The sequence below is a fragment of the Erpetoichthys calabaricus genome, chromosome 10 (genome assembly GCF_900747795.2).
Source record: "Erpetoichthys calabaricus chromosome 10, fErpCal1.3, whole genome shotgun sequence".
Taxonomy (NCBI): Eukaryota; Metazoa; Chordata; class Cladistia; order Polypteriformes; family Polypteridae; genus Erpetoichthys; species Erpetoichthys calabaricus.
This window is the reverse complement of record NC_041403.2, coordinates 76,122,577-76,150,545: the sequence shown is the minus strand read 5'-3', so window position 1 is coordinate 76,150,545 and position 27,969 is coordinate 76,122,577. Positions and strand designations below refer to the sequence as shown.

At 35.6% G+C, this 27,969-nt stretch overlaps 1 protein-coding gene across 2 annotated transcripts in view; it reads left to right on the top strand.

Moving 5' to 3' along the window:
- Positions 1-27,969, top strand: part of elovl1a (ELOVL fatty acid elongase 1a) — a 94,990-nt gene that overhangs the window by 42,289 nt on the left and 24,732 nt on the right. Inside the window, exon 1 of one of the 2 annotated variants that reach the window (XM_028811467.2) lies at positions 7,782-8,047. The exons of the other annotated variant lie outside the window; for it this stretch is intronic. The gene's annotated coding sequence lies outside the window, so the exon portion shown is untranslated. Of the gene's footprint in view, positions 1-7,781; positions 8,048-27,969 lie in introns of those variants that run through there. 2 annotated transcript variants of the gene reach the window in all.

The window sequence follows — 27,969 nt, the reverse complement described above, 5'->3', positions numbered from 1 at the left end:
AGACAAGCAATTTTTAATATCTTGCTCCCTTTTCATTGTCGTTTTAACAGTGTACTAGAATGTTCAAAGTTATCTTGTTTACTTATATTTATACTACTGCCTATCACTTTATGCAAAGTTTTAAACCTGGCTTGTCCTAAATTCCCTGCTGCTCCATTCCCTAGTTAACAATCCTCAAGTAACCTATTCATACACCTTTCCAATACACTGGTACCACTTCTGTTCAGATGTAACCTGCTATGGCAGAACAGATCCCACCTGTTCCAGGAGTCCCAATATCCCATAAAACTATGATCTTCTATCCAGCACTAAGATTTTAGCTCACATTAAAGCTTCTAATCTCCTTGATAATCTGCAGGCATGTGTTAAGTCTTCCAAACTCCTGAATGATTTGCAGAAATTCTTTATTAATTTTTCTGATCTTCCTAAATGTATTAAATGTGGCAGCACAACTGACCTGTTGAACATACTGTAGACTGGGAATAAGCAGCTGAGTTCCTGTAGAGTGAAATGTTTACATGAAGTAACGTGAAGTATTTACTTGCATCTGCTAATCAACATGCAGCAGGTAGCAAATCTCTGGTACCTTGATTAGTGAATAGAAATACCTTACCACAAAACTTTTGTCTTCATTACCTGAAACAGATATACATTTATTAAAAATATATATTTACCATAAGGCAATTCCAGTGTTAGAAGTTAGGTAGTTAAAAAAGGTTGGGGGGGGGGGGGGGTCAATCAATAATAAATGGAAGAGAGCTTTCATTCAATTATTTTCTTGCTTATTGCTGCCTCGTAGCCATGTTTATTTATGTATGTTATTAGTGTCTCAACCTATAAACACTACAGCATACAGTACATCAATGGATCATAAAATCAAATGCCAAATTTTTTTAAAATTTTGTATAATTTTGTTATACAGATGTTTGACTAAGGAAAAACTTTTAATTGTGGGCAGAAACAATATGAAATATTTTCTAGGACACAGACTAATTAAAATATTATTATGATGTACAATAGCTTATTAATATTATGTTACACTTTAAGGCTTCTATCATCCTTAAAGATGCCTCAAAGACATAAACAAAACATTTAAACATATCAGGCATGGAAGGTTCCCCAATCCACAGTGATTTGCAGATTTACACTTTTACAAAATCAGCTTGCACTGGCAGATCAATATATATTATTTTGCAAAAGTTGCAAAAGACACAGAAAACCCAAATAGTCTTGTATATAAGTAGATATAGCGGTGTCCATCTTGCTTCATTTATATGCAAAAAATCGTATACAACTATACTTAAAACCAATAAAATATAGCAGCAAAGCCAATGAGTACTGTTATATTCTGGCCTTTTTGCAAATTTGTTTGCAAAATTACAGGCATTTGCCACATAAATTACAGTATCTGTCAGAGTTTTGTATAAAAGAAATCATGTTAATTTGAATTGAGCTTCTTTTCTGGACAGATCCAATTCATGACATTCAAAAATATTTGTCTTACACTCAGAGGTTTGGTATGTTTCAAGAATTTGAATTTTGATAAGGCTTTACATAGCTAACATACTTGGCTGTAAACAAAACTTTGAGAGCTCACCTACAATTTTTGTCCTTTGTTTTCCATACTTAATTCAAGACTCAGTAGTACAGCAGACTCTATTAGTCTAATGCCATATGAAATAATTGCTGAATATAATCTCAAGAGGCTCATCTGAAAGCACAGATTAATATTCCTGGGAGAAATACATTCAATTACTTAAGTGTTCTGATGAACTGAATGTCATAGGAAAGAAGATTCTCATTTTACTTTAATACTGAAATATTTAAACTGAAATTAAGACAATTGTGAAAAACCTGTCTTGGATAGTGTCCTTTATATTAGAAGACATACGAAAAGGCTTCACTGACAAATTTTAACTTCAACTCAATTATTAACTGGCTCAGTTACATTTGGGGCAGGAAGTAACTTGAGTTTGATTAGTTACCAAAAGACAAGGACTAATTAGAACAATAAAAGCATCATAAAATATAAAAGAATAGCAAACTTTACCCTAAATATAAAACACAAATGGACTAAAAGTTTAAAAACGGGAAAAGATAAAATATAAATTATAGGAATAGGGAATTTACACATTAACAATAAATGGCTGGTAAAAGGCTATTCTAGAGTCTAAGAGGTCTCAAATCAAAAGCCCTATCACTTTTATATTTTAATCTAGACCTTGAAATAACCAATAAAGTTTCATCCGATTGTCTGAGTAATCCACGGGTTTCATAATGGCTTAAGATCTCTGAAACATAATCTGGAGTTAAATTATGAAAGACTAGTATGTAATTAAATCAAAGTCTTACTGGCAATTAGTATAGAGAGGCAAACACAAGGGTAAAATGGGTAGTAGGTTTTGCCTTAGTAAGCAATCCAGCAGCAGAATTTTGAACTATGTGGACATTAAATCCAAGATTGAGGACTTAGATAAAAAAATAAAGCATTATAACAATCAAGGCATGATGATATAAATGCATGTCTATTCTGTATCCCAACACATACAACAGATTTCATTTTAGCTGTGTTTCTGAATAGATGAAAAGAAGGCTATACTTTTTTAATTGATGTTCAAAGTTCCAACCAAAAATTACCAACAGGTTTCTAGGAAGTGGCTGAATATAAGAACCCAATGTCCCAAATATACCCCAAAACTGATGCAACCTGATCCAGACCAATAATCAGAACCTCTGTTTTTTTAACTGCATTTGTTTTAAATGTACTCTATAAATAAATAATTGTACCTAGGGCTATCAGTGTGAGCTCTGGCTTCCTACAACTTTGAACTGGATTACCACAATCATAAAACCAATATACAAATAAATCCAAAAACAGGACCCACAAAACATGACATTGGTGCAGTGTGACAGATATCTGTCTAATTAAAATTGTGTTAAAACTACTAAATTTATACTTGCTGAAAAACTGAGTTAACACTGAAAAAACGAGTTACCACATTTAGAGTTTCCCCATAGTGCCTGGGTCCCAGATGGATTCCAGGCTGTAGTGCTTTCCTTGTGGCATCAACTTGTTCTCCGTGTGTCAGCTGATGGTGGCTGTGGGAGACCCTATGGTTACCTTTCATTAACCAAGCATATGTGTTTTGGTTGACTAGCAACAGTAAATTGTTCTAATTTAAGTGAGACTGGGTGTACCCAGCAAAGGACTGTCTTATTTTAAAAGGCTGTTGGTTATCTTGCATCTCTGACCAGAAAAAGGTGATGACTTGAAATACATGGATAGAAACAAACTAATTTAAGAACTTAATATTATAGAAATAAAATTCTTTATAAATCCACATCATTCATTTTCTGAACAAGCTTGATGCATGGCAAGATCAAAGGGAAAGAAGGCTGCCCCTGCAACACCAGGAGCTAGGCAGGAAGCAGCCCTGAACATGATGTTAGTCCACTACAGAACACACACACAAAATGGGCCCAATTTAGTGTTATCACTTAACATGCACATCAAGCACTTGGACAAAAAACATATATGGACAAAGAGGAATATGTGAACACTACATACGCATTGATTAACCATGAAAACAATTGTGCCAGTACAACTGACAAGCAATAGAATAGTAATCAGATGTGCAAAGCAGATGTGCACCTTAATAAATTATTGCACTACTCTCTCATTCTGTGAGGTAGCAAGGGAGGGAGCACTATATATTACATTTTTTCACTTATTCATCCACTTTCAGTTAAGTGTTGACTATTATTACCAATCCCAGGATAATCTTAATTTCTCTTTATAATATGGCTTGAGTCGCTCAGACTTTTAATAGTAATATTTTATGCTTTTTTTAAAGTTCTGAATGGCACTTAAGTTAATGTAGTGCTCAGATGACTGATTGTGTGCCTTCTGAAAATGAAGAGATAAGCGCAAACTGTGTTCAGATTTTAATATCTTTTCAAAGAAATTCTATTACTTGTTTGGAAGACAGCTGCACAGAAGGGTCATGAAAAGGTTCAATTCATGCCACTTTCTTAAATTTGCAACATGTGGCAATGCAATCCTTTCTTTATAGCTCAGAAGCATTTCAATGTAGTAATGTACAGAAAACTGTATCTACTTCAGAGTGTTGTTTAGCTATCAGCAGCATTTTGGTTGCCTTATGCTGATCATTCAGGGGAGGAATCCAAATGTCATTCTCTTCACTACACAGAGGCAGCAAAGATCTTACTTCTCTGTTGCCTGGAGATGGTTGTGACAGCAGAGACCTTTGTCTTGTGCAGCAAGATCAGGGCACAACTTTGAATATACAGCAAGATTTTACTCTGTTATGGCATCAATCCTAAATTCCTAATCCTGTGGGCAGCCAGAGGCTAGAAGGGTTTTGAAAGGATCAGATAACTTGTTTGGAACAAGGATTATAATTTTGTAATGCTAGACAGATCTAATGTACTGTACATATTAAACATCTTTGCTAATTTAAAGAGATAAGACAATGATGGATGAACCTCGACCTTTGCGCTTTGTTTTGTTTTGTTTTTGACCTACATCATGCGCGGAGATTACAGGTTTGCTATTCTGTATAAAGTCATAGCCATTTTAGGACATGCGTATTAATTAAATATTAACACTATATTTCATTATGATGCCCAATATTTACAGTAACACAAGGACCAAAGGCAAAGATGGACTAAGATAGCTAAAAACACTCAATGAAAACAGTCAAACCTTTACACAATGTTATATACTATCTCTTAATTGTATTATTTAAGTGATCTCCCAGCAATAGTCTAACGTGCAAAAAATACTCTTTTTGAGGCTTTCCAAGTAAACATCAGCTTTCATAAATTACCATGAAATCACCTTTCTTATTTAGGCCTTTGAGATTTTGTGTAACTCAACCAATTTTTTATACCATTAATCAAAGCCAAATATGAGCCATTACAATTAGCAAGTGATAAACCCCCTTTCTAGCACACAAGTATTTGTTCACCGTAAAGCCCAGTTTACCATAAACAGGTTTATTTCACTTGCCTATCGCACCAAATTCCTGTCATTTTATTTGTTTTTTTTTCTCCTGTCCTTCAGTTCCTGATTGGTAAATTCCTTGAACATGAATTGCTTTTGGGTCAGGTAGTAGTGGCACATGACACAGCATGACAGGCTTGGTGACTCTTTAAGCAATAGCCAGAAGTACAAGAAATTCAGCCTGATGCACGATCTGAATAAAAGAAAATTTGAGCTAAAATAGGCTTAGCTAAACCTGCTGTAACTGCTGTCCATCTTTATGATCAGAGGAATTTCCAAATTAGTCATTCATTCTCCAATACAGATGCACAGATGTCTGGAGGCCGCTTCAGTAGGATCAAGTGAAGGGCAGACACCATCTCTGAACATAATGTCAGTTTAGTAAAACACTAAATAAAAATATAAAAACTAACAATAACAGGGGAATAAATGTCTTCTACTATCAGAACTGTGCAAATAAATAAAGTTCTGACTCAAAATATTGACATGAATGTGGGAACAAAATCCAGTATCTGTTCCCACTTTAAATTAAATATATGTATTATGACCACCAGGGGGCATCACAGCCTCCCTTCACTCCCGGCACAAAGAGAAGTCCCAATCAATAAAAACATTTTAATCTTTCAAATAACTTCACAATACAGGTTTCAAAAGGCACACAGCACGCATAATTCTCAATATTCTTTTCTTCTCCTCCGGTCCTCCAGGCAAGCTTCGTCTGATTCCACCCAACTCTGGTTTTCCTGGATGAAGGAGTCTGCTCCTTTAATGTAAAACCCAGGAGCACTTCTAGTGTCTGGCGAAGCAGGGCTTGTAAATCCCCTCAGCGCCCCCCATGGGACCCAACAGGGCAGACCAAAACTTCAATTCCCAATATGTCCTGTGGATCTCAGTAGCAGTACTGAAGTCCAGGAGGAAAGCCGCATAGGGTGTTGGGGGGAGGGGGGATTGTCTTCCCCTGTTCCTCCACGCTATTGGCATCCCTGACGGGTAAGGATCCCAGTTCTGCTCTGGACTGTGCTGGCTGGGATTGGCTCCAGCAGACCTCCGTCACCCTGTGTTAGGATATAGTGGGTTGGAGAATGACTGATTGACTGACTAAATTGATAGATGGAAACCCCACATAATGGGTAGCTTTTGAGACAGTAGACAGGAAATAGGACAAGCCTTCACACTAAATGAAAAGTTGAAATGACTGCAAGGATTGATCACAAAGTCTGAAATTAATTGAAAACAAAACTTGCACCACTTAGGAAATATGGCTGCATATTTCTGATCTTTGAGATATTAATTTTCACTATTCACTTTTGCAATTTATGCGACTCTTCAATTCCACCCGGGGGGGTAAACGTTAACATTACTCAAAGTTATTGTCTGTTTTTACCTACATTTTTATTACTCTTTAATATTGTTTTTTTTTTTTTTGTATCAGTATGCTGCTGCAGGAGTATGTGAATTTCCCCTTGGGATTAATAAAGTATCTATCTATCTATCTATCTATAAACTTAATTTTATAATCTAGAAACTTAATTTGGTATGGTATTGCATATACAGAATAGTTCACAATTACCACATATTTTCACATTACTATTCATATAGAATTCTCCATGTCTGGTGGTTATTAAAGAATGTCTTATTTTAATATACATTGTATTAAACAAGTAAATGCTGAAAAATGAGGCAATATTGTGGCTACCATCTTACAGTTTAAGTCATGAATTCAAAAAAAAGTCTGCATGTTCTCCCTGTGTCTGCGTGGCATGGTATCATTAGGTGTTAATAGTGTATTCTACAATGGACTAGCACTCTGTCCAGGGATGGTTGCCATCCTGAACTCAGTGATGCCACAATTGGTACTGGTTTGCTGTGACAATTATATTAAATGGGAATGAGAGTGGCTAGTTCTGTAAAGCCTTGAGGTACAGAATCTGTTCCGGAAGCAGTGGGCACAAAGTTTGCACACACATACATTAATACCAGGTCAAATTTCTAGCTAATTAACTTTCAAAGACCGACTCCACTTCCCTTTGACTATAATATTGGCAAACCGGGGTGAAAAACTGATAGGTGTACAGTATGTTTAAATCATAGTGAAAAGTTGCATTAACATTAGAAAGCCGAGAAACATCTTTCATAAACACAATGTTATTATAAACTGACGCTTACTTTAGGATACAAGTGAAACGCTATGTTGTTGGCACTATGATAATGTTGGCACAAATGAGGGGAGCCGAGTCCATTTGCCATTTTTTCAGTATATAGAATACCATATACATGTACGTTCAATACATATAGTCTTTATATCATAAACTGCAAAACCCAATTTGTCAAGGAAGTTCGCTGCATTTCTTCTTAACTATTACCCCAAAGACTGTCCCTGTTCCTCCTGCAGAGTCGCATACTGTTTTTTTTTTTATTTCCACTATAATAGTATGATAAAGTTGTTAAGGTTTCTGGTATAACAAATAACCATGGCCTGCCCATTTAAAAACGCAATTAAAAATCTCTTTAGTCCCGCCGACACACGTCCCTTCTCAGATGCTGACTTCCTGCTATTGCTAACACCGCGTGCACGGTTAGCTGACATAACCAAGACCTCACAAGACTTCCCCCCCATTTTCTTAAACTTGGCCGGATTTTTTTTTTTTTAAATGGTATGTGGAATGTAACCAATCCGCGTGCCCAAGTACAAAAGAAAGGGTGTCCTTCTACAGAAGGTTTGTGTATATTTCGGAGGGTGTGTCCCCGTGCAGGCCTTCTCAGTCTCTCTCTCTATATTTCTAAACTGATTATTCATCCAGCCTCTGACTCAGGGAGGGTGGGGACTCAGAGGCCTGCAGTACCAGTCACTTTTTTTCTCTCTCTCTCTCTCAGACAGTCTTTCATTCACTCCCTCCCTCCCTGTCCCCAACTCTCTTCGGCTAACAGGCACTCCCGAGGACGGTTGTTAGTACAGACAAGCCGCTGCCCAAAAGAAAAGAAAAAAAAAATCGGGGGAATCGGGAGGGGCGACTGCAACAGGTGAGTGCGCCATTGCTCCATTCGGAGAAACTTACTTTCGGGTACTTGAGTAGCCTTCTTCCTCGTGAGCTGCTGATTGAGTTTTATTGGCCCGGTCTACACAATTTGCTTCCTTCTGAGTGTTCCCTATTATACGGGATGGATTGAGTTGTGAGGAGTCGGTGGACGCGTCGTATGACCTTAAAATTCTAATGTTTCCGCCACACTGGGGAACTAAGCGAGTGGTACGAATGCGTGTGTTAAGAGAATGAATACGCGCATCGTCCACCCGTTTCTTATTTCACGCGTGGATTTTGGTCGCTGTTTCCACTGCCCTTTCCTAAAATCTCGTGAGCAACGCGCATCACAGGTGATGCTCATCGTACTCCATTCCTTTACTTTTTGCCTGTCGGCATGTTTCCAGTTTTAGTTTACTTCCCTGCCCTTGACCCCTATTTAACTTGTCCTTGCTTCGCATTTAAGGTTATAATTTGGTTACTTCTTGGCTTTTAGACAGTTTTTTTTCAGTTTATCATTAACTTTATCCTCGTGATTCTGAGTGTGGTTATTAAAACAGTTCATTTTATTTCCCCATCTTTGCATGGTTTTAAACAAGGAAATAGTGTGATTTTCGAATATTAAATGTGAAGTGTCCGGTACCTAAAACTGTAGATTTTGTGTGTTCTGCTTTAAGCACAGAATAATACACGACAAAGGGGTCTTGGGCTAAAACGGTCTAGAGCATACAACTGAATTTAACGTCGCCATAGTATAAAACTTGCCGCTTATACTTTTTAGAAGGTAACCTGTTCTAAGCGTGGTGCAGTGACGTCACCAATCCCACACTGTACTGTGGTTGCCAACGGTTACTGACCGTTTGTTTAGGTCAGTAGACAAGATCATGGCTGATAATGAGTGTGAGGCGCAAATGTTCTAGCCAGTGCAAAGAAACGTAAGCGTCCTTAGATCCATTTAAACCCGGCTCATTCAGTAAAAGTATACACGGCCCTCATCGCAGGGCACAATCACTCACTCACACACGTAACAGTAGTTATCAAGACTTTTTTTAGGTTTTACAGAACTATCATGCATCGGATGACAGTTTCTCCATCATTTCCTTTTTTACTCAAGGGTGAACTGGTTAACTGAAGCTGTTTTTCATCATACTGAATATGACAAAATCATCCAGTTTAAATGATTAATAGAATACCTTTTTAAGTGCCAATTGTTGGAAAGTGTTCCATAGTGTTATAGTGCCTCGTTTGGTGTTTGTTGACGCCTTGTGGAACAGTTTGCTCCTATCAAGTGGTTTGAAAAATATTTGGTGATCAAGTCCAAAAAAGGCCTGAGTGGTTATCAGTTGCATTACTTTCTTGGAAGCAAAGGCATAGCTATGCAGGTTTGAAGATGAGAAAGTAAATTAATCATTAATTCTGTTTCACTGCTACAGAGCCAAATGGTGGCCCATTTTAGGTTAGTCCATAAGAGGGATTCATAGAAAATAATGTTGTTTCAGGTTCAAGCCCCACCTCTGCCCCACTGTGTGACTCTAAACAAGTCACTTTGTTCGAACTGCAGTTGGTTTAAAAAAAAAAAAAACTGTAAACAGTTGTAAAATATTCTGACTTTGTTAGTCGCCTTGCATGAAGGCATCAGCCAATATAAAAAGAAAAATTCTAATCAAATGCAGCACTCCATGATGTAAATGAACAGTTTTTTTTGTAGGAGTGCATGGCTAATGACTTTTGAAAGAGAGGACCTGGCGATATGAATGACATTATGAAAAATAAACTGAAAAATTGGGTTGTGTTCCGCATTTAGCATAATATTATCATTTGTAATTTCAAACAATTTTGTATAGTGCCTTTCATATAACATCATTATAAACTGCTGTTTTACACATATTAAAACACTGTACAATTAACAAACTCTGCAATTGTCGACATTCCTCAATGTGCATCTTTTGTGTTATCCATCCATCCAATTCCAGAATCCGCTTAATCTCAATTAACTGGGTAACCTTCTTATCGGTATTAGGTGCAAGGAAGGGACCAGCATTGGGACACCAGTCCATGACAAGGTTCATACATGTGCACACTCGCAAGAGGAACATTTTTAGAGCTGGTTGATCATCTTGGCCTGTACGTCTGTGAGATATAGGAATAAAAATAAAGTAAATGGACCGAAAATGTCATCATGAGTAAAATGTGCACAGTCCACACAGATGGAGATGAGAATGAGATATAAGCTGCCTGGTCCTGAATTTTTTACTTTTTCAGAAAATATTCTCCTTTATCTTAGTTTGCCTCATGCAGTATAGGGTTTTGGGTAGAAGTAGCATGGCCCTGTTAATAACTTTGACGACTAACTTCCTAAAAGTATTTTTGGGTGGATCGTGGTAAAATCTGATTTCTGTTGGATTTTTCAAAATTTTTATTTAAACATTTTGTTATTAATGTCTTTCATAACATAAAGGAAAAGTTCTAGAACAAACACACTTGTTGATATACCCTGTTTGGTTCTGTGTATTTTATTTTCCATTTGTGTTATTTTGTTTCAGAATAATTTACCCTTAGACAGAATGTACTCCTAAAAGTAGCTTTCGCAATGGTTCATTTACAATAATTGAGCAATACCTTTAGTACTTTATCTCCCAATATGGCTTTTCCTGAAGTGAGTTAAGGTTTGTACCTTTTTTATATAAATTAACTCTTGTTAAAATGTACATTTGCAGCACAGTTATTGGCTTATTATTGCTGTAGAATCATTGGCAGAGTGACTCACATAAGGTCATATTCAGTCAGTAGTGGGAAATGAACTTGGAGCCTTGTGGTATTTAGACCACCTTAACCTTTAAGCCATACAGCCTAAACATGGGAAACCTAAGAATAAATGTGTGCTGTGTTTTTTAATTTCAGTAGATGTTCATCTACATGTTTTTCATAGCAGTATACTGACTGTCAACTACCTCTAGAAGAGTAGATCTTAATCAGAAAATGTGAGAAAGTTTATTTGGTGTAATTGTGAATATACGAGATAAGATGTCTGAACTTGTTAGAAGCGGTTCTGGCTAACGATAAATGAATGGATCATTATTAAAACTAAATTCTTCAATTTCAAATTAAATGGACTGTTTTAATTTTCAAGTATGTTACCCATGAGTAAAATATTAAAATAGAAGTCTAAGGATACTCTTACTGTAAAAACACCGTATAATGTTTGATTTATTTGAATTAGGCCCAAGATCCTAGATATTAGACTTTGTTAGTGGTTCTTGTACGGTTTATATTTTCCCTCTAGGATATTACATTGTTAGATTTCATTTGTTAATTTGTTGTACAGAAAAGCATACTTTTATATAATTTCTTAAACTATACAGCATTTGTAATAGTCAAATTTATGCTCTTATTTCATTTTCCATACCTTCTTATCGTGGGAAAGATTGCAGATTTATGGTGATATTTAAATATTTCTTTTGCCTGCTGTGCTATAGGAGGAAATCTGAGCAGACAGAAAAAGGTCCACACAGATAATAGGGTAGAATGTGAAAACCTCTCCCAGTTCACCCAGATAGTAGCCTGGTCAGAAATCAAACTCTAGACACTTTGTGTATGGCATCAGTGCCAAGAAATGTGTCGTCCTGGCTGTAATTCATTTTATTAAAACAAAAAAACAGTTATCTGTCTTCCCTGCAAATGGCAATGTGGCATGAAACAGGAGCTGCTTGTTAATTTGCATATGTATACATATCATCAGATGGTGGCTTTTTTGAATTTCACAAGTAGGATTTTATTAATTATTTTTGCGTGTGTGAAAGACTTTGAAAGAGAAGAGAAACTTGTTTCTTGAAGTTAAAAAATGCAGTTTCTGTATTGGCATATTACATGTGTTATGATGTAACATTTTCAATTAAGATACAAGTCCAATCACAGACAGGATTAATACATTAGTCGGAAGGAAAGCCAGCTATCCAATTGGTTCTCCAGAAATGAATTTGGAAACCCTGCCTATAGCGTGTAAATTTAACTGATATGCAAAAATATTGTAATGTTGGTATTGGCAACATTTGCATATACAGAAATGTGACAGCATATCAATCTACGGTGGAGATTACATTTTAAAACCATCAAAGTAAAACTTAATTGCTAATTAGTGACCTCAATCATCACGGTCCTAAATGAGAAAAACTGTGCAACATAGTGATAATGTAGATGAGGGTGGCAAGTGGTTGGTTGTTTTGTACTCCATCTGCAACTACAAACAGTGAATATTCAGTCGTATTCCTGTTGTACCACATTGTTTTTCTTCAAGTCTAGCATCCTAAATATTTGTCATTTTTGTAATCGTTTGTCATGTTATTTTCTAACCTATCCCGGGTAGCATAGGGCAGAAACAAACCATAGGGCCACAGGGCACCAGTCCATCGCAGGGCAAACACACATTAGGCCAATTTAGCATTGCCAGTGCACCTAACCTGCATGTCTTTGGACAGTGGGAGGAAACTCACTCGGGCATGGGGAGAAAATGTAAGCAGGGAGGACCAGGAACGCGAACACTGGTCTCTTTTTATTGTAAGGCGGTAGTGCTACCACTGCACCACCATGCTTTAAATTATATTCTGTTTATGAATGATCAAATTTAACAGTCTCGTTTTAAAGTTATTTTAGAAGACCATTTTTTTCTTATAACAAAATAACTGAGATATGAGAAAATGTTGAAACCCAGAAGTGCTAGTTGCCATTAAAAAAGGGGAGGGCAGTACATGGGTGTGTGTGTCAGGGTTAAACTAAAAAAAAAAAAAAAAGTCACCTATTATTTGTCTGTGTTTTTTGTTAAAGTAAAGAGCAAATGAAATGTGTTAAAAGTATATTGTTTTACTCCTAATGAAGTTCCATCACAAAAATGCCATTTTCTGCTGACCAGGTTATAATTTTATTTTATATAATTGACTGACGTGAAAGATAAGCGTTGTATTAAGTTCAGGTCAAATTTTCTGACTTCCGAGCTCTGACTTTGTAAGATGTTCATGTGAAATTTCTGACTGGGAACTGAGTTCCCATCTGTATCCAGTCGCACATGAATGCAGCATAGTACTCCTGCATTGAATGACAGGAGTTTCATTAGTTCTTTTGCTGAGTTAGTTTATACTGTACATGTCTTTGTATTTTAATTATGGTTCCCCATGATAAGAATTGTTATACTTTGCAGCTCTACCAAAATGAAATACAGTAGTTCTGTTTTAGGCACGGTCAATGAAAGCCCAAATTTTCTTGACTTTTATGTAAGAAATGTGTCAAAAGCATTTTACTTTATTATGTATGGCAAATGTAGACCTCTGTGACCTCTCGATCAAGGCTTGATTGTATAAAGTGAAAGTTTTACTTACTTATGTATTTATTTTTTTAAAATAATGTAATGGCTGGTCAGATAAAGTTGTGTTTATTGATATTTTCAGCTTTCATTTGCCGGCATGTGTTTCAGTGCAGTTGAATCCAAATTTAATTCTGCTACTTACAGACCTCTTCTGGGCACTTTACCTTCCAGAAGTGCTAAATTTTTAGTTTTCCTATTCACCTGTCTCACATTGGCCAAATTGACAGCTGATTGTTTACATAAATACTGTATTGTATATCGTGTTTTTCATTTATTTGAGCCTCTTAATAAAAACTTAAAATGTCGCCAACTTTTTAATTTGGAAATTAGGTCAGACTTACCATGTTACCTTTGCCGTTACACTTATGTATGTGGAACATACTACAGAATAGATGTACCATGTGTTCTTGCATTTGGTAAAAGTATTTGTAAACCTTCAGTACAGTAGCTGTTTGTTGAGTGTTTAATCCTTTTGAAGCCAAATGGTAAGCAGGACATCCTGTATGGAAGTGACTTTATTTAGTTAGTAAAATAACTAAACTAGAGTTCATAACTGAGTTTTACTTTTTGTGCTATAAAAATTTAGGTAACTTTTTTACTTTTTTAGCATATGTAAACAGTAGAGAAACTGAAAAAAGTAGAATGATTTACAAATATAATCACAACTGTTGTATCACTTTGCATTTATTTCAAGAGCCATAAGGACCCACAGCCAGTTATTTTAGCAGTTAATCCACAGTTCACTGCGGTGCCAACTGGTCTCTGGGAACCACTCAATGAATTATTTATAAAGCATTTGATTCAGTTTTTGGATTTATAGCAAAGCCAGTGTGAGGTCATTTATGTAGTTCTGTTTGGGCTACAGCATTTCAGTTCACACTTTTATATGAGAGGAACTGTTCTTTCTGCCAGAGCAATTTTATTTCACTTCATTATAGCTATAGTCAACACTTCTCCATTATAGTTATAGTCAACACTTCTCCATTATTACCTAAACAATAAATAAAAGAATCGATAGTACCTGGAAGGAATGACAAAGTAACATTAAGATGAGAAGAGTCTCAATAAGAAGCACATATGCCAAAATCGTCAGGGAAGAAAAAAATTATTACAGGCTATTTAGCAGCAAGTTAAATCTTATAATGCAGAATTGACAAAAACATGGTGGATAATCAGATCATGGGCCAAGCTGATTGCTGTCTTATTTGAGTTTTCCATGTTTTTGGCTAGAAGTAAGCCTTTTGTGTTAATTGCTTAATTAAACTATTGGCAAAATAAATTAATATGCACTTCCAAGATTGTTTGTGTTGTGTTTAATAATGTAGGGATTTGAAGATATGTTAGAAATAAATGTATCCAAAAATGTATTTTTTATAAAGAACTGGAGATAACTTATTTGTAAATAAATTTTATTTTTGGAAGTGAAGGTGCATGATATCTGGAAATAATTACCTCTAATATAATTTAGTTATTTTTACAAAAATGTGAACTTTCATATTAAGTCTATAAACTTTTTCTTACTAGGATGTATTGACATCCTGTGTATGGGTAATTCATGAATAAAAATCAGTTTCACATAAGGGGGAAAAATGAACAATACAGGTAACTTCAAATTGGAAGCTTGTAAATGAGGTCCAAGTTAGACGTAAATTTATGCCTAATAGTGCTGTCTAGGAATGTAGATTGAAGTATTATACATTTTAGAAAATCTAAAGACAACTTGAAGCAGTGAGCCTTTGGAACTTGGATATCTATGAAGCACAAATATCAGAAGTCTGAAATTTGAATCTGATCCCATTAGCAAAAGGCCATTTATTAATACAGTATTCTGCATTCAGAGAGAGAGAGAGAGTATTAAATAAAATACCTGAAAGACATGGCCTGTGTTTTTGCCATTTTAAAATAACTTATTAAAAAATCTGAACCAAAGCGAGAATTGATGATATTGATTCCTCGTACGTGATATTTGTTTCAGTGATGTTGTTAAAACTAAGGGTGGCTGAATTTTTTTAAATACCGAGCAACAAGTATTTCCAGTTTTTCTGCAATTGCATCTCTGCCTGCAAAGTTAACAGACTGGTTTTTCCACATGCAAAAAAGGTTCAAAGTTTCAAAATATAGGCTACTTTGCTTTGCATAAAATGAGGTTGATGGTTCCTGTTGCTCCACAACTCTTAAGAAATAGTTTCTTTAATGTGACACATAACTATATGATGTATCTCTCTTTGAGGAGTAGTGCATGTTTTTCATAACATGCAGTGTGTTATAACTGATTCTTATTTCTTATGTTTTGGAATTACATTGTAGTTAACAATAAGTACATCATAAATGTATGCAAAGATGTAATTTTACATTAAAGGGAGCGCAATGAGCTTCTTACTTTTTTGCATTCAATTTCCCCTGATTTTACTTTGGAAATAAATTATTGTGCAGGAAATTGTAATAGGGAACAAATTGAAGTAAGTCTAGGGGAGAGGAATATCCGTACAATTCATATCCCTCTCTGACATTGAGTTAGTCAAAAAGGGACAAATCTCACTCACATGTTGAGGGAAGAAAAAAGGAAGTTTATCAGTCGGTCTGTTCCACAAAGTCATTCATACTATCTGATCAGGGTCACTGGAGAGGGGCATCATCAAGTCCAACAGTACAGTTCACCAAAACTGTTATACAGGTTTTATATTTTCTGACTTTGTTTGGTTTGCAAAGTGTTCAGGAAGTCCCCCTGAATGTGTTGAAACATGCCAGAAAAATAGTGAAAAAGGACTGAAGTAATTTAAATATGATTCAATTTTCCCAATAATAATGTACAGTCCCAGAAGTAGCCAGTGCTTTTCAGGGGAGTCGCACCATTCTTCAGGGCCTTTCCTAGGAATACTAATGTTTATACTACCAACTGCCAGGTTAGTACTAATCATGATAAAACACAAAAAGGGAAAATAAAGATGCACACAGTAAAGATAAAAAAGAAAGTTATGATATAAACAGTCATGTAAAATAAATTACTTTTTATAGGTAATCTTGCTGTTGGCAAACTTTTTATCAGGTGGTAGAACATTATAAGTGCTGTTGTGCTCTAGAGCCGGCATCACAAAAAAAGCTTTTAAACACCATAGTACAAATGGAAGCTGTTAATTTTAATACTATGTGCTTAACTTAGTTTGTCTGTGCATTTTATAAACTAATAATATAAAGAACATAATACAGTTTTCAATGTGTATAAGTAGATTTCTGTTTTCTGTATTAATAAAGACATCTACAAAATCAGCTTCCAAACTTAAATATTTTAGAAAGGTAATAACAAGAACATGAGCCCTCATCGGAAAAACACATTAGGTTGTTGTCTCTGAAGTTATTAAAGATGTTTTATGTCAATAAGCCAAAGTGGCATACTGCATTCTTGAAACAGTTTAGAGTTTGTAAATTTAATTGAATCCAGATAGTTCAAAGGCTTTTAAATTAATGAAACAATTTTTCTTGCATGTGGTTAAGAGTGGTGTTGGTGGCTACCTTTAAACATGTATTTGTTAAGAGATATTAGTTTTTTGATAATTACAATAACTTGCATTAAAATCTTTTGGGCTTTATGCTTGAGTGAATCTGTTGATTTAAAATAAAATGTATGAGAATTGTATATTATATAACATAAAATGTATCCCATCCAGTTGAGGGTCAAGTGAAGCTGAAGTCCATCCCACCAGCATTATTTAACAGTCCATCACTGAGCCCACTCCTGCACATACCTTCACTCACATGATGCCAGTTTAGACTTGCCAGTTAACCAGACACACACAACAACAATCTCCAGGAATCTCCAGGAGCTCTTAGGAGGAACTACTGTACTGTATATCAAACACTGAAAAGATCTAAACTGTGAAGAAAAGACAAATTTCCAAAAATAATTTTAGTACTTTATCCTAGTTTAAGAGACTTAATAGGTCAGTTGCACTGTTATATTATCCCATGCTTTATTAAGCTGCATATTTTATGGTATCATTTTTTCAAACCACCATTTTAAGCCAGTTTATTTCTATTTAAATTAATGGTGGTGCCTGTAGTTGAGCACTATCCCATAGCTGTCTGTGAAACTTTGCACATTGAAAATGAAGCTACAGAAACAGGACCAAACCAGTGAAACACACCATTGTCCTGAATCCTTCCCGTTTGAACTTGGTAACTTTATACAGGGTGAGTCAAAATTATGTTAACAATTGAATGGCGGAAACAATTTATTCACGAAAAATACTTCATATGTGCAAGATGATTTATAGGAATGTCTCAAACTGTTTGCCTTTATGTTCAATACATGTACCATATGTGGCACATGCGTTGTCCACAAAAATTGTATATAAGTATATACATAGCAGTATCATTAGTGTTAACATAATTTTGACTCACCTTGTATTTGGCAGCCTACACTAATCTCTTGGGTTTCGAACTTCAAAAGATGGACTTCTAGGTCTAGCAAACTGTCAGCCTTGAGAAGGGCTTTAGTGTTTTTCTGTAGTTATTTTTTCCCTTCTGTTTAAATTGGACATCAAAAACCTGTTTTAACAAGGGTTTGGTTAGTTGTTGGACAATAATTATAGCTCCTAAAAGTGTTAACTCCGGTATCTGTTTCACTTATAATTTCATTCAACAGAAAGCTTACTCAGTATTTGAAACCTATCGCTCTTGTGTCTCCTGTATAAGAAACTTTTTCATTACTATCAGTAGCCAGTTTAAAAACAAAAAAAAAAGTGTCGCCATTTTATTTGGTCAAATTCTCCTTTAGTGATTAATTCAGCTTTCTATTCCACAGTTCTTCTTAATATTTATTTTGTAAATGGAAAAGCAGCAAATCCATTTATAAGCAAGTTGATCTTTGTTCACTTATTTATCACTTATTTTCTTTTAGTAAATCATAGCATCCACTTTTGTAGTTGTGATGCTAAGCTGCTTTTTTAACTTTGGCAATGCAGTGTGCCAAATACAGTGGTGTGAAAAACTATTTGCCCCCTTCCTGATTTCTTATTCTTTTGCATGTTTGTTACACAAAATGTTTCTGATCATCAAACACATTTAACCATTAGTCAAATATAACACAAGTAAACACAAAATGCAGTTTGTAAATGGTGGTTTTTATTATTTAGGGAGAAAAAAAAATCCAAACCTACATGGCCCTGTGTGAAAAAGTAATTGCCCCCTGAACCTAATAACTGGTTGGGCCACCCTTAGCAGCAATAACTGCAATCAAGCGTTTGCGATAACTTGCAATGAGTCTATTACAGCGCTCTGGAGGAATTTTGGCCCACTCATCTTTGCAAAATTGTTGTAATTCAGCTTTATTTGAGGGTTTTCTAGCATGAACCGCCTTTTTAAGGTCATGCCATAGCATCTCAATTGGATTCAGGTCAGGACTTTGACTAGGCCACTCCAAAGTCTTCATTTTGTTTTTCTTCAGCCATTCAGAGGTGGATTTGCTGGTGTGTTTTGGGTCATTGTCCTGTTGCAGCACCCAAGATTGCTTCAGCTTGAGTTGACGAACAGATGGCCGGACATTCTCCTTAAGGATTTTTTGGTAGACAGTAGAATTCATGGTTCCATCTATCACAGCAAGCCTTCCAGGTCCTGAAGCAGCAAAACAACCCCAGACCATCACACTACCACCACCATATTTTACTGTTGGTATGATGTTCTTTTTCTGAAATGCTGTGTTCCTTTTACGCCAGATGTAACGGGACATTTGCCTTCCAAAAAGTTCAACTTTTGTCTCATCAGTCCACAAGGTATTTTCCCAAAAGTCTTGGCAATCATTGAGATGTTTCTTAGCAAAATTGAGACGAGCCCTAATGTTCTTTTTGCTTAACAGTGGTTTGCGTCTTGGAAATCTGCCATGCAGGCCGTTTTTGCCCAGTCTCTTTCTTATGGTGGAGTCGTGAACACTGACCTTAATTGAGGCAAGTGAGGCCTGCAGTTCTTTAGACGTTGTCCTGGGGTCTTTTGTGACCTCTCGGATGAGTCGTCTCTGCGCTCTTGGGGTAATTTTGGTCGGCCGGCCACTCCTGGGAAGGTTCACCACTGTTCCATGTTTTTGCCATTTGTGGATAATGGCTCTCACTGTGGTTCGCTGGAGTCCCAAAGCTTTAGAAATGGCTTTATAACCTTTACCAGACTGATAGATCTCAATTACTTCTGTTCTCATTTGTTCCTGAATTTCTTTGGATCTTGGCATGATGTCTAGCTTTTGAGGTGCTTTTGGTCTACTTCTCTGTGTCAGGCAGCTCCTATTTAAGTGATTTCTTGATTGAAACAGGTGTGGCAGTAATCAGGCCTGGGGGTGGCTACGGAAATTGAACTCAGGTGTGATACACCACAGTTAGGTTATTTTTTAACAAGGGGGCAATTACTTTTTCACACAGGGCCATGTAGGTTTGGATTTTTTTTCTCCCTAAATAATAAAAACCATCATTTAAAAACTGCATTTTGTGTTTACTTGTGTTATATTTGACTAATGGTTAAATGTGTTTGATGATCAGAAACATTTTGTGTGACAAACATGCAAAAGAATAAGAAATCAGGAATTGGGCAAATAGTTTTTCACACCACTGTATGTTCACTACAGTTTCAAAGGTTTAAACATTTCTATCAGACGGTTGTGGCGAGTGCCCTCTTCTATGCAGTGGTGTGCTGGGGAAGCAGCATAAAGAAGAGGGACGTCTCGTGCCTGGACAAACTGGTGAGGAAGGCAGGCTCTATTGTAGGCACAGAGCTGGACAGTTTGACATCCGTTGCAGAGAGACGGGCACTGAGCAGGCTCCTGTCAATAATGGAGAATCCACTGCATCCACTGAACAGTATCATCTCCAGACAGAGGAGCAGCTTCAGCGACAGACTGCTGTTACTGTCCTGCTCCACTGACAGACTGAGAAGATCATTCCTCCCCCACACTATGCGACTCTTCAATTCCACCCCATTGGGGGTAAATGTTAAAATTATACAAAGTTATTGTCTGTTTGTATACCTGCATTGTTATCACTCTTTTTAATTTAAAACTGTTCTTTATCAGTATGCTGCTGCTGGAGTATGTGAATTTCCCCTTGGGATTAATAAAGTATCTATCTATCAAAAGGAAGTATAGAAGAGTTATAGAATAGAGTATCACTTGAAATATAGCATACATCTTTTTATTTTTGACAAATTATTACATTAAGAGGTAAAGTATATTCAAATCCAATCTCGTCCTATTGTGTTGTCTGTTTTACTAATTTCTTATCCACACTACTTGTTCCTTGTTAAGGTGTTGTAATTTTTGTGGGTATGGGGTAGTACTATGATGATTCTCTCTTAAACTACCTGACACGTTCCTTTTTCTGGAATAGAAAGCTATTTGTGCATATAGAATGTGCATCATCAGTCTGTCATTGTTCACTTGATAGAATAATTTTGAAACTGTACCACTAGGTCTGGGTACCACTGTCAACAACTTTATGCTATAGAAACAAACAGCTTATCTTGAATTTTACCCACAGTATTTCACTCTGTATCATTTTAATTTGTATGATGTTAAAAGTCTTTGTATAATTTCCTGCATTGGTGATGTTTTTGCTGAAATCTTGAATGTCAGATTGATCAGCTTGAGTATTCAGTGGCCAAAGCATAACTTTAAAACGATAAAACAAAATGCTGTGTCTCCTTCGTTAATGCTTCTGTGCCTGTTCTCTTTAAGTCTATTAATTGTGTATGTCAAACTGTATAATTTTATAATGGACTTTTCATGTTTAGCTTTCTTGGCAAGTGCATTTCTTTAACTTTATGCCTATCAATTTAGTACTATAAATAAAATAACTACTGCATGATTCTCATTACATTTTAAGTTAATTTGGAGTTTTATACTTTAGGTTGAAACTCATTTTTCATGTACAGCACCCCCATCATTCTGCAGCAGTGGTGACTAAGCATTTTCCCCAAATGTGCTCAACTCTAAGAAAAATCTCTGCTGTTACTTGTTGTTTTTCTGAATAGATATTTGTACTTTTTTTGGTCACTTACCAAAAATTAGATATATCTCTACAAGCATCTTTTTATTATTGTTGCAGTTCATGAGCAAGAGATTTAGCCCAGCTTGGTGCAATTGTTTTTACCAGACATGGTGGATACAGAATCTCCAGAAAAGTTGCAATAATGTGTAGCCTGTAGAGTTCACAGAGAATGGCATGATTTAAAAAATCGATTGAGTAGCAGTTCTGTGGGAGAAAATGCATTTTAATGAAAGAGTTCTTAGAAGAATGGCCAGACTCCACAATGTTAATTAATAATTCTTCATATTTCTGCTATACTTAACTATATAATTTAGATTAAAAAAGGATGGTGTCAGGATCAAGATGCTTTTGGTTTGTAGTCAAACATGCTGTTATCTGCACTATTCTGCAGGTGCTGTAGCCCTTACCCAAAGTTTGCACTTTCCAACTATTAAATGGGAAACAGTGTTTTTTTTTTGTTTTTTTTCACCTTCAGAATTAACTTTTTGGTGAGTTTTTGTTTTTATTTCTTGCCATGTGTTTTTTTTTTATTTTTTTTTTTTAGGTTGTATGCAAATAGCCAAGGATGTTTGCTTAGTCGGTTAGTGAGCCAGTCAGGAACATGTAGCTTTATAGATTACTCAATGTTTCCATATCTGTCTTATGTATTTTGAGTTTAAGTATAGGGTTGTGTAAGACAATGAGGCATACTGTACAGTAGTGGTGAAATGTCATTAACAGAATTCTAAATTTCTATTAATACTGATTGACCTGTTTCACATTAAATTGCTGATTACTGGTTTAGCATTTAAATCTAAGTGAAGAACCATCAGAGATCCCTGACACCACAGCAATGCTCTGAAATTATATCTTCATTTGTTAATGCAAATTTGGCCCAATTTTTCAGGGTCTCTGATCTTTGATGTACAAGATTCATATTCACATTGTCATAATGTGGCTTTTTTATATATAAAAATGATTTAGGCCTTTGTCTTAGAGGTCAGGGAATCTCGTGGTCACATCTATTTTTGGTACTTGAAATGTTTTTAGTAATGTTAAAAATAACTAGCATTCCCCTGCAACATTGTTTTGTTTTTCTTATGCACACTGCCATTTTGAGGAGTATTTGTGGATGGATTCCGTGTCGTTGCTAGACACGGTCAACCAGAAGTGTGTGCTGCTTGTCATATCTAGGTTAAGAGTATAAAGGTCACATTGTACATTTTCTGGATGTTCTTGACTGAATTCAATCCGAACTTTCTAAACCATTTCATTTCTTTGTATTAAATATTTCTGGAGGATGAATTCCAGCTTTTTTTGACAAATTCTGCTGCTGCTCTGTGCAGTCGGCACACACAGTTGATGGTAATTGGCATCCCGTTGTGATAGTTTAAAATATAAGTACTGTATAGAGTTTGACTGGCTTTTCTTTTTCTTGTGGAATCTGCCTTATGTCTGTGAATTTTCAATTCTTCAGAAAATCATGTTGTAATTACATTTGCTTGTCTACTGCATGCTTCTTCATAGGTTATATTTGTTCACCTTGTATGCTTGGCAGCAGCTCCTCTTTCATATCTTGCCTTTCACTCATTAGGTGATTAATTCTGTCAAGTTTGACGCACTTCCTGTGCAATGCTTTTTTTCGTATCTTTATTCATATTTTACATCCTTGATTGCTTAAATATGCTTAGCAACTTGATCAAAGTGCTAACCTGAAAGCTGTTTTCCTTGAATTTAAGCACTTCCAATAGTACCTGCCAGGCAGTTAGAAATCGACTGTAGAATTTTTTTTCTTCCAATTAAAATATTCATTGTTTTTGTTAGTTTTTTCTGTTGCCTCAATTATAAGATGTTTCATACAGTATTCTGAGCAAGAGTGCAATCCACTATATGTTGTATTGAAAATTACAAAGCATTTTATTACTACATGCATTGCAAAATCCATTCCATGGTGCATCTCAAATGTTAATGCTGCATATATCCAACAAAGTGCAAGACAGACAGAAATTGGCCTATACTGTTTTAGGATTACATATTTATTCAGATTAGCTTTTGCTGTGATGTAACACTGAATACAAATTATATGTTAATGAAAATAAATAGAAGAAATTACAAAATTTTTATGTAGCATATTAAGTAGGTCAGTATTGACCTTTTAAACTTAAAATTCTAGCTTGAAAGATTGCTAACCAATTATTATAGGTTTTATTGTACATGTTTACTATGAAATTCATGTTTAATCAAAACTAGTACTGTCCTTCTTAAAGATGGTTTAATACTCACAAGTTATATATATCTTTAGAACAATTAATGAGTGCAGTAGAGAATGACATAGGTAAATAAGATTTGGTTCTCGCACAAAAGTAAACCCATCCTTGGTTTTGTCATTGTCTAAAATCATTACAGTTTACATCAGGTGCACCAAACCAGGATGAGAATGGTTAGAAAAGCATTACAGAATGCCTCAGCTTTACATAAAGTTTGATCTTATTTTTATAGATGTTTCAGTAACACATGCTAAGATGTTGGAGTGTCTGGAAGAAACATTGAAAACAGTTAAATGATCAAAGAAGTACTGTATAAAATTAGCAATTTCACAGTATAACAGATAGCTATGAATAAATGTAATTCAAACTTGAAAGAAATGTTAAAAACAGTGGACTGTGTATTTTCAGAGAAGTTCCCATTAAACCTTAATGTTAAAGGAACATGTTTGAGCAATCTGTCTTTCTGATAGTTGAATCTTGCACATTTAACATTGATATTTACCAAAATATTAGTATCGTTCATTCACTGTGTGGACTTAATTTGATGTGCTATAAACTGCAAGAGGGGCTCTCAAACTGAGGCAACTATGTATAACCTCCTTGGCATCTCTGTTGCTCGGAAATCCTATGTAAAAATGGTCATTTAAGCCCGAGAGTTAGGGTTAACCTGTTATGATTCGATGTAAAATGGTAATGATAGTATTTTGTTGCCATCTAGTAGATAAAATAACATCATGCTACAAAAGAATCGTCAATATCTCTAATTATCTCTAAGCGTTTTAACTTTGTGGTTACTCATCAGTGTTCTTTTGTAGGGCAGAGCCTTGAACTAGAAAACACAATGGTGTGTAAATTAGAAGATGTAAAGCCAGTCATCAGATATTGACGAGAACTGCGAAACTGATGCATATGACTGAACAGCCTTGACTTTAGTCGTGTAAAGCTGCAGGAAGGTGTAGTATCTATGTAGAAAAAAGGCACAATTATTACAATCAAGGGGAAGGACAAGAAAGGCATTTGCCCTCTAAGCACCGTTCACAGTACAGCTGTCAATGTTTGTGTCAGGGGAGATGTGGAAGTCACAACACCTTGGGGCTGTGGTAGCGTACAATAACACAATGGGCAAATAATCGTGCAAGTCAAGAACTGCTCTTCTACCATCTCATGCACAAGTTACTGAATAAAACAGAAAGAGTGAGCAAAGAAACATGCTTTTGTTGCCTCAATTGCAACATTGGGCTGTGCGTTGGTGAGCGTTTCATAACATCTCACACTTAGGACATGCACTAGACATGAATTGGTACAGCAGTCCACACTAGACATGCCTTTCCTACTGTGATAATGTTGGCATTTGGTATTTTCAAATTTCTGTTACACGTAGTAACATTTTTTTCTGGTTGAAAAAAATTGTGACTTTTTGACTAATTTTTCCAGGTGTAAATATAACACTAAGTAGGCTACCAAGTTCAAGTAATGTTTTCCATCAATTGATATTCTTATTCTAATGCATATGTCTGTCATGATGTGTTATAATCCATAAAGAAATTAATCATTCCACCATGCCATTGCAGTGCTCATATACCTAAGATACCCATCTTTCTTTTATATCACTGGTTAATAAATTTATATTTGAGTTTTCAGGTATTCACTATTTGTTTGAAAATGGTAAAATTGCTCACAAGACAGATCTACTACAGCACTTAGAATTATTACAGATTATGGAAGAAATATTGTACATTGGAGAATTAACTGCTGTTCTGGTGTAGAGCAAAAGAAAACTGAAGCATGAAACTATTGTACATCTTTTGTACATAATGATTTAGTGAATGTGATGTTAAAATTCAGTTTTGCTATACATAAAAATTGAGTTATTTAGATAGCTTGAATTAACACCTTACTGGTAGTGCTCTTTGAATCTCTTTTTATGCCTCCATCTTTGCATCAATTTTTATGAACTTGAGTCATCCCACATTTATCTGCCTTTTATTTTAAATTCGTATCTATTTATGTGTTATATGGTTTTCAAATTTGTAATTTGTCATCTTGATCATAATATTTCTATAGCTGTAGAGAAAATGAATTTCATTTTACATCTACACTCCATAATATGCATATTGCATTCAGATTATGTTTATAATGGGGAGATTTACAACCAATAGCTGCACTTTTTCTTTGATGAAAATTCAGTGTTATGATATAGTCTACGTTAGTTAGATTTGTTAGTCGCATTATAAAAGAAAATTACCCTAGATTTTTTTTTGTAGCATTTCTAATGCAAGTGTACATGAAAACCAAATTTTATGATACAGGGTGGCACAGGGAAACGGGAAATTTTCATTTGACATTCAATGTACGAATAAACACATTACAAAATACATTTAGCGATGAAATGTATTGTACAGGATCAATATTCATTCAATATTCATTTTATGTTTTGAAGAAAACATCCATGAAAGTGTTGTCCATTTCTCAGTACACATTCTGACTGCCCATTGTGGAAATTCTGCTTTGCTCAACATAACATGTCAAGAGGAATGCCAGTGATTTCCTCTTAAATCCTCCTTTTTAGTTCAGCAATGGTTCAAGGAAGTGTGCAGTACACTTGGCTTTTAAGATGTCCCCACAGAAAAAAATCACAAACAGTGAGATCTGGGGATCTCGGAGGCCATGGAATGTCACCATTGCGTGAAATGACACACCTTCCAAACAATCATCGAATAGCTGCCATTGATTGACAGTTTATTTACTGATATTTTTATTTGGTAACTGAAAAATAAACACTGCTTAAAATCAGTTAAAAAACATATCTGTGTCACATGAATTTATAAATACCAAGATTATTTAGGATACCCTCATTTAAAGCTGCTTTTGTAATAACACACTTTTCCAAATCAGGTTTGTCAGGTTTATGAAATTTGCTGTTGTGAGATTTACTTATGTATTATTACATGTAGAATAACACCATAGGTCAGTTGCAATGCGCTCTGAGCTTAGAATGATCATATGCTGATCTGGTCTTCGTACTTACTGTATTTACAGCAGGAAGGATAACCTTTGGGGCTTGGCTCTGTTGCAGTGTGCCCCATTAATGTGGTCTGTTTAATGCATTAAAAATATTGTTGCATCCTGGGCTGGCAATGAAGCAGTCGTGTCAGGCAGTGCTCTGGTCATGACAGCATAATACAAATAAGTCAAGTGTGTACCTAAAAAACTTACATACACGTCCAGTACCATATTTATATATTCTCTTTAAAGTGTTATGAAATATAATTTTCATTTAATGGTTTAATATTTTGTACTACATGGTTCACAATGATACGCCACATGTCAATACGTAGCACTGATGTTCATTTTCTTGATTTATACTTACTGACATAGGTGCAGGGAAGTTTTGCACTGCTGTTGTGATGGTAAAAAATACACTTTTTATATTTCTGTAGGAAGATTGAATCATTGTTATATCACATAAGTGCTGAATAAGTTATGTTTGAATGGCACTAGTGTGTGCTTGGTGTGTGGGTGTGTTTGTGTGTGTCCTGCGGTGGGTTGGCACCCTGCCCGGGATTGGTTCCTGCCTTGTGCCCTGTGTTGGCTGGGATTGGCTCCAGCAGACCCCCGTGACCCTGTATTTGGATTCAGCGGGTTGGAAAATGGATGGATGAATGGCACTCAACCCAAAATAAGTCTCAAGTACCTCTGTGTTTAACTGGCCAGTCTGCCAGCCAGCTTACAGTGCTGACTTCCCTAATATAATGACAAAATTCTACGAAACATAAGTGGAATGATTATCTCTACCCATGATTCAAGTTTGCAGTATCTTTGCATAATTTATGCAAAGAATGCAGCATAACCATCTAAGTAATGAACAGTTTCAATTTTTAAGCAAGATCAAACCTAAACAGATATTTTAATTTTTTTTTAAATTAGTGTGCCGGGATGAAAGATAAAGGTACAGCAGGGTTTTCTAAGTGTTTTTCTGTGGTGACACACTTTTAATAATCCAAAAAAATCCCAAGGCACACCATGATTCTACCAACCACAAAAACATTAAACAGTTAACAGACAGTTAAATCTGCCTTCAGCAGTGCATTCAAAATCAACGGTTTTTTGGATCCTTGCATTTTTAATTTGGAATCTCTTTGTCTCATATGCTATGCCAATCTGAAAATTAATACATTGGCCTCATTTTCTTATTGCCTTCTTTTCAACTTCCCTTTAAGGAAGGCATTCAAATTCAGGTTGTACTTGCTGAAGTAGTATTTTGTTAAGTTCAGGTTTAAGGTTAAACTATACCATTCATTTT